The sequence below is a fragment of the Jaculus jaculus genome, chromosome 1, assembly GCF_020740685.1.
Source record: "Jaculus jaculus isolate mJacJac1 chromosome 1, mJacJac1.mat.Y.cur, whole genome shotgun sequence".
NCBI classification, from domain to species: domain Eukaryota; kingdom Metazoa; phylum Chordata; class Mammalia; order Rodentia; family Dipodidae; genus Jaculus; species Jaculus jaculus.
The window spans coordinates 217,002,380-217,015,657 of NC_059102.1; positions in this window are offsets into that span (position 1 = coordinate 217,002,380).

Below are 13,278 nucleotides of genomic sequence, written 5' to 3' on the forward strand. Positions count from 1 at the left end.
AGTGCAAAATCTTTGTAATTTCCTGAGGTCCCAGTGATTAATCTGTGGTTTTATTGCTTGAGCAATTAGGGTTGTATTCAGAAAGTCTTTGCCAAGACCAATATGTTGAAGGGTTTCCCCTACTTTTTCCTTTAGCAGTTTCAGAGTTTCAGGTCTGATGTTAAGGTCTTTAATCCATTTGGACTTAATTCTTGTACATGGCGAGAGAGAAGAATCTATTTTCATCCTTCTGCAGATATTTATCCAGTTTTCCCAACACCATTTGCTGAAGAGGCTGTCATTTCTTCAATGAGTATTTTTGGCATTTTTATCGAATATCAGGTGGCTATAGCTACTTGGGCTTACATCTGGGTCCTCTATTCTGTTCCACTGATCTACATATCTGTTTTTGTGCCAGTAGCACGCTGTATTTGTTACTATGGCTCTGTAGTATAGGTTAAAATCAGGTATGGTGATACCACCAGCCTTATTTTTGTTGCTCAGTATTTAGATATTCGAGTTTTTTTGTGGTTCCAAATGTATTTCTGGATGGTGTTTTCTATTTCCATGAAGAAAGCCTTTGGAATTTTGATAGGGATTGCATTAAAGGTATAGATTGCTTTAGGTAAGATTGCCATTTTCACAATATTGATTCTTCCAATCCAGGAACAACGGATATTTCTCCACTTTCTAGTGTCTTCTGCAATTTCTCACTTGAGTGTTTTAAACTTTTCATTGTAGAGATTCTTTACTTTCTTCGTTAGGTTTATTCCAAGGTACTTTATTTTTTTTTCTGATGCAATTGTGAATAGATGTGATTCTCTGATTTCATCCGTCGTGTGTTGTTAGCATATGTGAAGGCTACTGACTTCTGTGTATTTATTTTGTATCCTGCTACATGGCTGTAGGTTTTGATCAGCTCTAACAGTTGGCTAGTAGAGTTTTTAGGGTCCTTTATGTATAGAATCATGTCACCTGCAAATAATGATGACTTGATCTCTTCTTTCCAATTTGTACCCCTTTTATGTGTGTCTCTTGCCTTATTGCTATGGCTAAGACTTCCAAAGCTATATTAAATAAAAGTGGGGACAGTGGACACCCTTGTCTTGTTCCTGATTTTAGTGGAAAAGCTTCCAGTTTTTCCCCATTTAGTAATATGTTGGCTGTAGGCTTGTCATAAATAGCTTTTTTTATATTGAGATATGTTCCTTCTATTCCCAGTCTGTAGGACTTTTATCATGAAGAGATGTTGGATTTTGTCAAATGCTTTCTCTGCGTCTAATGAGATGATCATGTGATTTTTGTCCTTCAACCGGTTTATATAATGTTTTACATTTATAGATTTGCATATGTTGAACCATCCTTGCATCTCTGGGATAAAGCGTACTTGGTCAGGGTGAATGATCTTTTTGATATACTCTTGTATTCTGTTTGCCAATATTTTGTTGAGAATTTTTGCATCTATGTTCATGAGGGAGATTGGTCTGTAATTTTATTTTTTTGTTCTATCTTTGCCTGGTTTTGGTTTCAGGGTGATGCTGGCCTCATAGAAGGAGTTTGGTAGAATTCCTTCTTTTTCTATTTCCTGGAAAACCTTAAGAAGCAATGGTGTTAGCTCTTCCTTAAAGGTCTGGTAAAATTTCAGCAGTGAATCCATCTGGGCCTGGGCTTTTTTTTAGTTGGGAGATTATTGATAACTGTTTGGATCTCCATGTTTGTCATAGGCCTATTTAAGTGATTAATCTCATTTAATTTAGGTAGGTCATATAAATCAAGGAAATCATCCTTTTCATTCAGATTTCATACTTTGTGAAGTATATGCTTTTATAGTATGTCCCTATGATTCTTTGAATTTCTCTGGAATCTGTTGTGATGTTACCTTGTTCAACTCTGATTTTATTAATTTGTGTCTCTTCTCTCTTTCTTTTGGTCAGATTTGCTAAGGGCTTATCAATCTTGTTTGTCCTTTCAAAGAACAAACTCTTTGTTTCATTAATTCTTTGGATTGTTTTTTTTTTTTTGTTTCTATTTCATTAATTTCTGCTCTAATCTTTATTATTTCTTCCTGTCTACTGATTTTTGGTTTTCCTTGTTCTTCTTTTTATAAGGATTTAAGGTGAAGCATTAGGTCGTTCACTTGCAACCTTTCTAATTTCTTAATATAGGCACTTAAGGCTATAAATTTACCTCTTAGAACTGCCTTCAAAGTGTCCCAGAAATTTTGATATTTTGTGTTTTCATTATCGTTTGACTCTATAAATTTTTTGATTTCCTTCTTGATTTCTTCATTGACCTATTCATCATTTAGTAGTGTATTGTTTAGTTTCCATGATTTTGTGTATGCTCTATAGCCTTTCTTGCTACTGATTTGTAGTTTAATTCCATTGTGGTCAGATGGAATGCAAGGAATTATTTCAAATTTCCTGAATTTGTTAAGATTTGCTTTGTGTCCTAATATATGGTCAATTTTAGAGAATGTTCCATGTGCTGATGAAAAGAATGTATATTCTGCAGCCTTTGGATGAAATGTCCTGTATATATCTGAAGGTCCATTCCTTCTATGACCTCATTTAGTCCAGATGCCTCTCTGTTTATTTTTTCCCGGGATGACCTGTCAATTGATGAGAGTAGGGTGTTAAATTCACCCACCACCACTGTGTTTGGTGTTATCTGTGACCTTAGTTCTAATCGTGTTTGTTTGATGAATTTGGGAGCCACCATGTTAGGTGCATATATGTTTAGGATTGTAATGTCCTCCTGTTGGAGTGTGCCCTTAATCAATATAAAGTGACCTTCCTCATCTTTCTTGACTAACATTGGACTGAAGTCTACCTTGTCAGATATTAGGATAGCAACCCCTGCTTGTTTTCTAGGCCCCTTTGCTTGAAACACCTTTTTCCAACCTTTCACTCTAAGATAATGTCTATCCTTTGTAGAAAGGTGAGTTTGTTGGAGACAACAAATTGTAGGATCCTGCTTTTTAACCCAAACGCAAACCTATGTTTTTCGTTAGGGCATTGAAGCCATTGATATTAACAGATATTATTGAAAAGTGTGTATTTATGTTTGCCAATTTTTTTTTTTTTTTTTTTTTTTGCGGTTCCGGTTTTACCTGTTCTCTCTTGTGTTAACTAGTAATTGAGTATTGACTGTTTTTTCTAGGTTCCTTATATTTGTGCTTTTCCTTTTCTTCAGCATGGAGGATTCTATCAAATATTTTCTGTAGAGATGGTTTGGTCTTCAAATACTCCTTTAACCTGCTTTTGTCATGGAATATCTTTATTTTTCCATCTATTTGAATGGATAGCTTTGCAGGATAAAGTAACCTTTGTTGACAGTTGTTATCTTTCAGAGCTTGGAATATATCTCTCCAAGCCCTTCTGGCTTTTAAAGTTTGTGTTGAATAATTTGCTATAATTCTGATGGGCTTGCCTTTGTAGGTAACTTGATTTTTCTCTCTAACTGCTTTCAATATATATATATATATTTTTTTGGTGTGTGTGTTTGGAAGTTTGATTATAATATGGCGAGGAGAGGTTCTTTCCAGGTTTTTGTCTGGCTGTGGTTCTAAAGGCTTCCTGTATCTGCATTGGCACCTCTTTCCCAATTTGGGGGAAATTTTCTTCTATGATTTTGTTGAAGATGCCTACTATGCCTTTGGAGTGGAATTCTTCTCCTTCTACTATGCCCTGAATTCTTATATTTGATCTTTTCATAGTCCCGAATATCTTGAAATTCCCATGCATACTTTTCTATAAGTTTGTCTTTCTCTTTGTTGGACTGTGTTAGATCTGCCACCTGGTCTTCTAGCTTAGATATTTTGTCCTCTCCCTCATCCATCTTACTGGTGAGAATTTCTACAGAGTTTTTTATTTCATTAACTGTGTTCTTCATTGCTAGTAATTCTGACTGGTTTTTCTTTATTATTTCTATTTCCTTATTTATATCTTGTATTGCCTTCTTTATTTCATTAAATTGGTGTCCTGCATCTTTGATTCCTTTGATTTCTTCTTTGATTCTTTTGATTTGTTCTTTGACCCCTTTGAACATATTTAAAATCATTCTTTTGAACTCTTTCTCAGGTATTTCCTCTAACTCGTTCTCACTGGAGGACATTTCTGATGCATTAATACTTTTAGGTGGCTTTATATAGTCTTGTTTTTTAGTGTTTCATGTGTTATAATGTATATATTTTTGCATATTGGATTAAGTTAATGCTTGGATTTTCTATCTAGCTGGGTATTCTTAGCTATATCAATTGATTTGATGTTATATATTTTCATGGCAGGAGCTTAAGGTGTTATGTGTGGTTGTTAAGATTCTCAGAGTATGTACAAAGGTGTTCCTAGGTGTTGAGTTTCCCTGCTATGGGGAGTATTCAAGCAGGCTGAGTGGAATAAAATACAGGTAGATTCTAAAATTTAACTAAACACTGTACACATTCAATCAAAAACAGCCCCAAGTATGTATACAAGAGTAGTTATTATAATGACCAGATCCTCTATCAACAAAGAGGTTAAGATTTCTGGTCTGTTGAGGGATCCAAGTCAGCTTATGACCAAGTGAGACCCTTCCCTGGTGCAATCCCACTTACCTTGTATGATTTTGGTCTCAGTCAAGTTGCTGGCTGTGTCATTGGGTTGCTGTTCTGATTTCTGGAGCTGGGCACCGGCTTTTCCCGTGGGGAAAACCGAGCCTGGCATGTGTGGCCCTGCAGATCAGCACCCCTGTTGTTGGAACTACTGCTGCTGCTGTAGCTGCCACTGCTGGAGCCACCGCTGCTGCTGAAGCTGCTGCTGCTGGGTCTACTGCCACTGCTGCCACTGAAGCTGCTGCTGTGGGATCTGCTGCTGCTGCTGCTCCTGGGTCTGCTGCTGCTGGGGCCGCTGTTACCAGTGCCATAGCCACTGATGTTGCTGCTTGGGTTCCGCTGTCGGCTCAAGTTGGCGTGGCCGGGTGCCGGGACGCTGCTCTTTTCGCTGGAGCTGGGCTCAGGCTGTGGGGGAGGGGAGGGAGCTACACCTGCTCTGGTTCTCTTGCTGTTCCACGTGTTCTTCTACCTCGTGGTCTGCTCCTCCGTTGCTCACTGCCACTCTCCCTTCATGTTTCCTGAGTTGCGGAGAGCCCTGGTGTGAGTGGAAGCTCCTGCACCTGGCTTTTTCTGCGGCTGGAGACGAGTCTGGTGGCTTTCTGGTGTGCCATGCCGCCACAGTTGGCGGAGCTTCCGGGGCCGCTTTTGCCAGCCTGTGCGGGCTCTGAATCTCTTCTACTTCTCTGCTGCTGCTTCAATTTCCTATACACCTCACTTTTTAGTAAAAGTGTGTATTTTGCTGAGCTTTTTGGTCTTTTTCCCCCCTAGGCTGCTTTGGCGTGGTATGTACACCGCCATCTTAACCGGAAGTCTTGTTTTTGTTTTTCGAGGAAGTGTCTCACTCTAGCCCAGGCTGTCCTGGAATTCACTATGTAGTCCACATATCATTTTTAAAAATGCACATATTTCTTCCATATATTGGTTTCAGACCTGTCCCTCTCACCTCCAGTTTTTAGTTTAACAAACTAGCTTCATTTCTCTACCAATACCTTGAATATATAATTCAACAAAATTCCTTTGATTTAAAAGCAAACTGTATTTGGACTATAGGGCCAAATAAGGTCAAATTAGTGCTCAATGGGGCGAATTGATGTTTAAAAGACCGAAAGCTTCCATCAATATTTTGAAAGGCTAGATATTAATAATGTATGACATAGACATATAAATCTCTTTTTAATTACTCTGTTGTTTAGTTTTAAGCTAGTATTTAAGACAGGTCAAATACCACAATGTGCTGGGCCTTTCCATTGGTAGTCTTTGTTGTGTTGCACTGTTTACTATTTGTAGCCTTAATAGAATTTGTTGCTATAATAGAATACCCAACACTCAATATTGTATATGAAAACAGAAATGTATTTAGCTTACAGTTCTGGTCATTCCATAACACAGTGCAAACTTCTGCTTAGTTTTGGGGAGGACCTTCCAGTTACATGTAATATTGCAAATAGCATCAATGTGGGAACTCATGTAAGAGGGAAAGACTAGGCAGGATGATAAAAAGCCAAAAGAATTCAGGCGACAGGCTTGAGTGTTTTTTCTTATGACAACCCACTGTGTTAGGAACAAACTAGGGTCCCAAAAGAACTACACTGACTCTTTGGAAGGTGGCATCCAAGACCACATCACCTTCTACTGTGTCACGCCTCTTAAAGGTTCAACCACTGCCATACTGGGGACCAAGCTCCCAACAACATAAATCTTTGGGGGACACACTCCAGCCATATCCAGACTACACGACTGACTGTTTAGCTTTGTGCTTGACTGATGAATGCCATAGTATTGTAACATACATCTATCTCCTTGAGAACAATTGTTCAGGTCTGTGCTCAGGGTGTGGGCTTCCAAGCTGTGCTGAGCATAGTAGCCATCCCAAAGGATACTGTGTGGACCGGACCTAACAGTTCTACAAGGCAGCTATATTGTCCCTTACAGTGATGTAGAACTCTTTAGTACAAATCATAATACCTTTAGAGTAGAGCAGGACTCAGGCTGGTCTGAAAAGAATACCCAGAATAGCCTTGGCCCCTGTAATGTTATACATTAGGAAGCTCTGATCTTTTAGATGGCAGATATATACATAGAGGACAAGATGCCCCTTTTCATAGGTAGTGTGGATCTTATAAGGAAATAAAATGACTGTTTAAAACTTAACCACAGAGGATTTTTGGGTGACTTGGATTGAATGCCTATATACAGAAGGCTCCTGAAGTGATAAAAAACAGTGGGTAGTCAGGAAATATCTATTTTTAAAATATATTTATTTATTTGAGAGAGAGAGAGAGAGAGAGAGGGAGACAGAGAGAGACAGAGACAGAGAGAGAGAGAGAGAGAGAGAGAGAGAGAGAATGAATGGGCACATCAGGGCCTCCAGCCACTGCAAATGAATTCTAGATGCATGCACCCCCTTGTGCAGGAGAGTTGAACCAGGATCCTTTGGTTTGCAGGCAAACGTCTTAACCACTAAGTCATCTCCCCAGCCCCAGGAAATATTTATTTAATAATTAACTACCTAAGTTTATAACACACACACACACATACACATAGAGAGAGAGAAAGAGGCTGAGTCTACCTAACAAATAACATGGAAATCAGAAATTAAAGGTGATTTAAATTTTTCTTTGCATTTTTTCATTTTCATTTTTAAAATTATATATTTTCTCAATACACAAAGTTTGTGTTTTTAAATTCAAATTTCTGTTGTATTTGCGCAAAAGATCATCATGTGAATATTTCTTTGCATCTTTTACAAAATATTCTATTTGTTTGAGAGAAAGAGGCTAGATGGGTGCACCAAGACCTCTTGCCACTATATACAAACTCTGGATGCATGTGCCACTTTATGCATCTGGTTTTACATGGGTACTGGGGATTTGGACCTGAGATGTCAGGCTTTGCAAGCAAATGTCTTTAACTGCTGAGCCATGGTTCCAGCCCCATGCATCTTCATTTTCACTGTTGTTTCCCCCTTTGGAATTAGGGTCTATGCAGCCTTGGCTGGACTTTAACTTGTGATCCTCTCGCCCAGACTCCTGATTTCTGGTATTGCAGGCATACACCACCATGCCCACCCAGCATGATTCTTTAGAATACAGCCTAGAATGTGGCATCATTTGCAGATCAACAAGTCTCTTTTTTAAAAGCATTTTTTTATTTTATTTGTTTATTTGAGTATTTGAGAGAGAGAAAGAGGCAGAAAGAGAGAGGGATTGGGCACACCAGTGCCTCTAGCCACTGCAAACGAATTCCAGATGCATGTATCAACTGTGTATCTGGCTTATGTGTGTACTAGGAATTAAACCTGGGTCCTTAGAGAGCCTTAACCACTAAGCTATCTCTCCAGCCCAACAAGTCTCTTTGGTTGGTACATAACATTATACAGAATGAATCAGCCATAGTCAGTCATTCAGTGATAGACCTTCAACATCTTTAAAGTCATTTTACCACTACCAGTAAGTGTGCAGTAGCTGGAAGTTTGCTCCTATACATGTTCTTGCTTATATGTTACATGTTCCTTTGAGAGGGAATATTTAAATTACTAAGGTAAAAACAGAAATGCATATATTGATAAAACAGAATACATGAAATTATATAGCATTTGTAGAAAAAATTATCTACAATCAACTTTAAAATAGATTTTGAAAAGTCTTAAAACACCAGGTTAAAACTGTTTTAGATATGGAATTCAGTACTTCCCAGTTGGAAACTGTATGGAAAAATCCAACTAAAAGTTATAAGTAATTTATATAAAAACCATAAGCTCATCAGGACATAAGAAGTCAGTTATAATCTATAACAAAAATGTTACTTTGTTAATAGGAAAAAAGATTGCACATAGTCATACCATTCAAAGACAACCACTACTAATATTTTGATGGACTTCCTATGGCTTGGTATTTGACCTCCATTACAGTGTCCATGCTATACATATAAAACTTTCTTCTCTGCTTCTCTGACAATGATATGAAATTGAAGTATACCTAACAGTTGAAATTAATGATTTTAATCTTCTTTCTGTTTTATTAACCAACACAGTCTTTTCCCACCAGACATTTTATTCAGAACTTCAACATGCCCAACATAAAAAAGTAGATCTCCTTTGGCTTTGGTGGAACCATGACGGTGACAGCTAGCACTCAGGAGGTGGGGGCAGGTGGATCAGAAGTTGGAGGCAAGTCTTGGTTACAGAGCAAATTAGAGGCCAGTCTGGGTTACATGAGATCCTGTAACAAAGAAACAGAAAAAAGGAGAAAAAGAAGAGATCCTAAAACCAGGATCCAGAATTTAAAGTTGAAAAAAGATGTGACAAACTGTTTAATATTTATGTTTGTTTTTTTGTGTGTGAATATATGTGCATGTGTGGTTTGAACATTTGTTTGTAGATGTATATGCATGTTTGTATACATGGGCATATGCATGTGAACATGCTTGCAAATGAGTGTGGAGGACAGAGGTTGATGGCACTGTGTCTTTTTGAATTGTTCCTCATTTTATCCTTTGAGACAGGGTCTCCTATTGTGTGTATAGCTCACCATTTTGACTAACAAGCCCTAAGGATCTGCCTGCCTTTGCTTCCTCAGTGCTGGGATTAGAGGTATATATCATCACAGATACCATTTTATGTGGGTGTCATGGATTCAAATCAGGCCCTCATGCTTGCCCAGCAAGTGCTTTATCCACAGAGCTATTTCCCCAACTCAATGAATGCTTGCTTTCAAATTCCAAAATATTCAAGTTGAATCATGAAGTTTCATTTATACTAATTAGCCAAAAGTTCCATTTTTCAGAAATCATAAAAAAATTAGAAATTGAAAAGTAGGGGGTGGAGAGATTGCTGTATGGTTAAAGATACATACTTGAAAAGCCTGCTGGCCCAAGTTCGTTTTCCCAGTACCCATGTAAAGCAGATGTGCTAAGTGGTATATGTATCTGGAGTTTGTTTGCAGTGGCAGGAAGCCCTGGCAAACCCATACTCAATTTCTCCATCTTCCCCCCCCCTCTGTCTCTCCCAAAGAAATAAATGAAATTATTTATTTATTTATTTATTCACTTATTTTTGAGGTAGGGTCTCGCTCTAGCCCAGGCTGACCTGGAATTCACATGTAGTCTCAGGGTAGTCTTGAACTCATGGTGATCCTCCCACCTCTTCCTCCAGAGGGTTGGGATTGAAGGCATGTGTCACCATACCCAACTAATAAATTATTCTTCAAAAGTGAAAAACATTGAAACTATGACAATTTTGGAAAGATTATTTTTTTAAAGATTTATTTTTATTTATTTATTAGAGAAAGAGACAGAATGGGTGCCCAGGATCTCTAGCCATTGCAAACGAACTCTAGATGCAGGTACCACCTTGTGCATCTTGCTTACGTGGGACCTGGAGAATTGAACCTGGAACCTCAGGCTTCGCAGGCAAGTGCCTTAACCGCTTAGCCATCTCTCCAGCCTTGGAATGATTATTTTCATGATGATATAATCTCTGATAATCATAACCTTTCATCCAAATACTCTGAGGAAAATAATGTATGCCTGAAATCCACAGTTGACTATATATTATTTTTCTTTTCTTTTTAAAAAGTTGTTTTGGGCATGTCTGTGTGTGTGCCAAAAGATATTAGCTAAGTTAACTTCATTTATTTGTAGAGGCAGAAAATCAGAAAACTAAATGGGAATAAATATTTTGACTTTGTGATTAAAAAATAGAACTAAAAACTGAATAGGAAAATATTTTTTTCTCAACAAATTATCTTATCATGGACTGAGAGGCAATGGGCAATTGCAAAAAAAGATCAACAAATGCACTTTGTTTATGTTTAGCAGACAGCGTGGTTATTGTAAAACCCACAAGTGGATACTATATAAAACCCTTCCAAATCTCCTCACTGCCCATAGCATAAACCCTAACTTCTGATTCAGCCTCTGTCCATCTGCCTAACACATCTCATGGTCCTCTAATACTCACACTCAATCTAAGTCCACACAAATTTTCTGTCAGTTCTCAGAATATGCCAGATCCCTGCTTCTTGTTGCCTCTGTCACAATTGGTACTTGTTAATGAGTTAAATTGTGTTGTCCTTCCCAACATTCATATGTTGAAGTCTCAATCTTCGATATCCATAATGTGTGAACTTATTTGGAAAGATTGTCTTCGCAAATGTAATTAGTTAAGATGACATCATACTGAAGTGGAGTGGGCTCCTAACCTAACATAACCAATATAGTATCTGCTCATAAAAAGATGGGAAATTTGGATACATACATGTACACGCATGTGCATGCACATGTATGCACACACACACACACACACACACACACACGGCAAATGTCCTGTTAATGTCAAGGCAAGAGATCAGGATGATATATTTACCAGCCAGAGGACACTGGAGATTGCTGGCAAACCATCAGAAGCCATGAAGCTTAGAACCAATTTCCCTGTGCAGCCATCAGAAAGAACCAACCCTGGGACCTTGGTCTCTGGCTTCTAGCTTTCATGACTGTGAGATAATACATTTCTGTGATTTAAGATATTCATTTTGTGGCACTGTTGTGGGTTTTGAGAGCGACAGAGCCTTTCTCAGCTCTGGGTGGGTTTAGCTTAAGAGTAAGAGAGTCAGTAACTCCCTGGTCACAAAAACTTCCCAAGCCAGTGACTCTTTAGTTTGTTGTCTTGTGATTTGTGAGAAATGAGAACAGACATGTCAGCAGGGCAAGTTAAGCAAGAGTTTATTAGAGAAGAAAGTGAAAGTAAAGCAGAAAGCTCTGGAGCTAGGAAGGGTCCTGAGCAGGTAGCTAGATAATGACTTGCATGGTTTTTTTCTACACTCAGGAATATAAATTGTCAAGTCAGGGTAAATTGGATTGGTTACTTTGAATGTATGTGGGGCTCTAACTAGCTGATGAGTTAGCTAAGGGATTGGTTACTTTTTATGTGCTGACTTCTGATAGTCAGCAGGAAAGTGACCCAACAACTGATCTCCTGGAGAGTCAGCATGAGTTAGGGCTTTTGACCTTTTGGTGAGTCAGGGTGTTTTTGATTTAATTCCTGGACTTTGTTCTCTGGACTTATCATTAGAATACATAATTTACTGTAAAATCTCTGTGCTTGTTACTCTGTCAGAACATACAGACTTTTGTTTCTTCTCTGAGGCCTATAGCCCTGACTAGCTGTCTATAAGATGGGGGCTACTTACTCCTAATCCCTTGTTATCAATACTTTGTTATTGTTATAGAAAACTATTACAGAAATTTCTCTTCCTCAAATGTTGGCTTTCCTTAGAGAAACTTCCTTCATCCTTGAGCTCTACACATACCACAGTGTGCACATAATTCCTGGAGAATGCTAGGTTTGCTTATTTATTAGTCTCTTTCCCTCAACCTCATTAGAGCCTAGACTGCAATAACAGAGACATCTGGTCTTTTTCTGCTGCTTTCTCAGCAACCCTAAGGGTGTCATGCTGAATTGTCATGGTGCTCGTTCAGGTAGTGGGAAAGGATGCCCAGAGATGCAGCAAAGGGGAAGGAGGAGCCCCAAGAACTGTGTATGAGTCATCACACACACTTTGGGTTCAGTAGAGATACTTTAAGGAAGTGAGAGAACTTTTGTGGCATGATTGTGTGTGGGCACACATGTGTCTGTGTATGCATGTGTATGGCAGGCCAGCAGTTAATGTCAGGTGTCTCCCTCAATAGCTCTCCACCTTAATTATTGAGACAGGTCTCTCACTGTGCCCAGAACTTAGTGATTTGGCTAGTCTAGCTAGCTTGCGTTGGACATCTTCCTGTCTCTGCCTCCAAAGCACTGAGATTACTGGCATGTATCTTCACGTCCACATTTATGTAAGTTCTGGGGATCCAAACTCAGGTCCTCATGCTTGTGCAGCAAGAACTTTACCAAGTGAGTAACCTCCCTAGCCCTGAAGTGAAAGGATTTAAAAATTTTGCCAATCTTTTGTTTTATACCACTCTAGTCTTTTTGATTATCAAATTCCCAAACATTGTCAAATAAAGATGCAAATTCAGAATGCTATGAAGTTTGTGGAGGAAGAGAACAAACTGAGAACAAGGTTCATCTTCTGTGATTGAGGAACTTATGGGCATGTAGCACAAGTTGTGGGAAAACCTCTTCAAAGGTTTTGACGACTAGTGGATGGAGTGGTTTACTGAATTAGGCTACAAACAAAGTTTATATCTTTAAATCCCCAAACTATTGTAATTCTTTCAAAGAACTTCAAGCTAAAACTACAGACACTTTCTCCAATTATGTCTAAACGTGAAAGCAATATTGTTATGGGATTGGAGCTCTAGAAGGGATTGGACCTCCATGGTGATGAGAGAGAGAGAATGGGCTCTGGTGAGCTTAAAAGCCCCAAGACAGTGACTCTCAAGCCTGAGTTTTTTGCCCATATTTATCAAAAAATTGTAGAAACATGGACACTGAGTAAGTTATGAGAGATTTAAGAGAGAATGGAAACAGAAGAGAATTAAAAAACAGAAAAATTTCCAAACCAAGAGGAATTTCCTTCCTCCTCCTAGTAGGGTTGGGAATGGAGAGCTGGAGTGAGGGAGTGGGGAGGTGCTCTCACATGTACAGGCTTGGTTCAAGCCCATTTATATGAATTAAACATCCAATCAAGAAGGCTCATTGCCAAGTTTAAAAGTATATGAAGGATCATGATTGGTTGTTGGGCAGGACTGCTGACTCAGGAAGGGCC